Raw genomic sequence first — 2,860 nt, 5'->3', positions numbered from 1 at the left:
TATAATAGTCTTCTTCCCCAAAATATTTTTTTTCTCTCTTCTGTATTGCCTTGAACTCCATTGTTATAGCTTCATATTCATAAAAAAATATTATTGTAAAAATCTAACAGTTTATTAATTTTAGACTCTTCGTTGTTAAAAAAAGTTTCGGCTCTTCTTTATTATTTTAAGTTGGAAATGGTATCAGTGATAAGCAACACAAAATATTACAGTGTAAAACATAAATACAGTGAGGATTCAGAACAGGTAAAAGCTTTGCGGCCTTTGCAGCGAAGTATCCGTGTCCTTTCCGAATGGATGACTCTACATAACTTGGCGTGGAATTAAAGCCATCCGAAAAGCATATACATAAGCATTCTTAAAAAGTAGGTGTTTGAATGCAAGGTATGTTAAGCATCAAATTTATATAACATGAGTGTTATATTAAAATTTTCTATTCAAGTGGTATTGCATAATGAAAAACCAAAATGTTGGCTGAGAAATCTCCCCCAGAATCCTCTGCTTCAAAGTCTTAATTAGCGTAAGTTTCCCATTTCTAAGAGTTATCTTTTCTAGTCTGACGAAACTGTAATTTGTTCTGCATAAATTGCAGCTTGCTAAGTCTAAACCAGTATGTTTATATTATAATCTGAAGTCATTTTTTTTTTAAATGAACATTTGAAGTCATGCATCAATCAGGCTTTTTTTTATTTTTTGGGTCTCTTTGATTAGTGTTCCTTTCATATTTGCACCAAGTCTTTCATTGATCAACATCCATGTCACTTAGTATTCATAACGATACAGTTCTGTTCTGTTTTGTGTTGTTCAAAAGCATACAGGTCAAACTCATGGCGGGCGATGGAGAACATGCTGCAATTGATGTTCCACAATTATCAACTTTCAGAAATATGGTTCCCCATAATTTCGTCATGTATAACGATCAGTTGTCCATCTTCAGAATTCCTGGTATGCTCTACAGGAACAACGAAAAGGCTTATAGCCCGACTGGCTTTTCCATCGGGCCCTGGCACTGCCGCGAAAGACACCTGCAAGCCACACAAGTAATCAAGGTGACTTATCTAGAAGGCCTTATCTTACGTTTAAAAGATCCGAACCTGCTTGGGAAACTACAAGAGGAAATTCGACAAGTCGAGGGAGAGGCTCATAAGTGTTATGCATCGCCTATTGATTTATGCCCAGAAGAATTTGTGAACATTTTGGTGCTTGATGGTTGTTCATTATTGAGCTCCTACTCAAGTATGCTGGAATGGTGAGTAAACATGAAGATCCGATATTCACCATGTCTTATATGCTCCAACATCTCTATCATGACTTGATTTTGCTAGAAAACCAAGTCCCTTGGCGGGTGCTTGAGCTTCTATTTTGGTTGATTGAAGGGGCCAACAAAAATAAGGAACTTGCTAGCTCTGAAGACAAAAAAGAGGAAGCTGCTACGTCTGCAAGGGCCAACAGAACAATGGATACATCTGCTGATGCTGCTATAGCTGCCAAGCGCAAGCTCATAGAACTCACCCTCAAATTTTTTGGTAGCATCTTCTCATCTAATGGATCTCCGCCAGATGCAGAACTTTTTGGCAGCGAAGATATCAAGCACATTCTTGATCTGTTAAGGTTATCTGCAGTTCTGCCATTTAAACAATCGCGAAGGTCCATAGATCAAAATATGGAATGGCAACCCATTCCTTCTGCCTCTAGACTCAATGAAGCTGGAGTACAGTTCATTAAAGTTGCATCAGATAGCATTCTGGATGTAAGATTTAGACATGGTGCTCTTGAAATACCGGCGTTGCTAGTTGAAGAAACGACAGAAACTCTCTTTCGGAACCTCATCAGCTATGAGCAATGTTTACCAAATTGCCGACCTGTAATTACTTCGTATGCAAAGCTACTGGATGACCTAATTGACACCACTGATGACATTGAATTACTAGGCACGAAGGAAGTTGTTGATAATTGGTTGAGCCCAAAGGATGCCACCCTGTTCTTCAATGGGCTGTACAGAGACGCTTTTGTCAAGGAATTCTTTTATCCTCAGGTATGCAAGCAGCTGAATCATCATTGCCAACGATGGTGGCCTAAATGGCGGGCCGCGTACGTGCAAAGCTATTTTACTAAGCCATGGGCCATGGCTGCTCAAATATTTGCGCTTTTCATGTTTGTGCTTACCTTCTTACAGGCCTTCTGTACAATAAAAAAATAGGCATACAGCTTCCTTATATATATTATTTAGAGGCAAAATAATTGTCTTTTGTTTTTCCTTTTTTTGTTGGAGATGAAAAAGTTTGGTGTTGTATTTATGAGACAAAATTAATGCCTCATGATTAATATGTTGGTCTCCCTTTCGATTTCCAAGCTCTTTCGTTATGTATCAAGACAAGAAGCAACGACTTCAGTCTTTGCCTAAAGAGGCTTCTCTTCTCTTTTATTTTATTTTCTTTAATTTCGATACCAATTATTTCCATGACTTTTGAATTGGTCATGACCAGAACTTTAGGGATTGGCTACAAGGCTTGCATTTGGCATCGCCTTGGGCATAAAAATTGTTATTCGGCATCTAGGGCACTATAGCAAACTCTTTCGAACAGCGAATAAAAATTTCCTACCCTCACGTTGTGTCTTATTTGGTGTCCTTTTTATACTATTGTGCCATATAATGCTGCTTATTAAGATGAAAGAAGTGCTACCACAAAGATAATAAAGAACTAATAAAGTTATTTCATTTTGATGCCTCCAACTTCAAATTTTCAGATCGCTTCAATTTACTTTTGTAGCTTTTCCCATTTAACCTTCTTTTATTACCAACTTATAAAGAGTGTGTCCGCGTTTTTTCATGTGAAATTCCAAGAAAAGGGACAATTTG

General features: G+C 37.6%; 1 pseudogene; it reads left to right on the top strand.

Annotated features, from left to right (window-relative positions):
- LOC108662094 lies at positions 456–2,345 on the top strand (annotated as a pseudogene).

The sequence above is a fragment of the Theobroma cacao genome, chromosome 5, assembly GCF_000208745.1.
Source record: "Theobroma cacao cultivar B97-61/B2 chromosome 5, Criollo_cocoa_genome_V2, whole genome shotgun sequence".
NCBI classification, from domain to species: domain Eukaryota; kingdom Viridiplantae; phylum Streptophyta; class Magnoliopsida; order Malvales; family Malvaceae; genus Theobroma; species Theobroma cacao.
The sequence above is the reverse complement of the archived record's forward strand: the minus strand, read 5'-3'. Positions and strand labels throughout refer to the sequence as shown.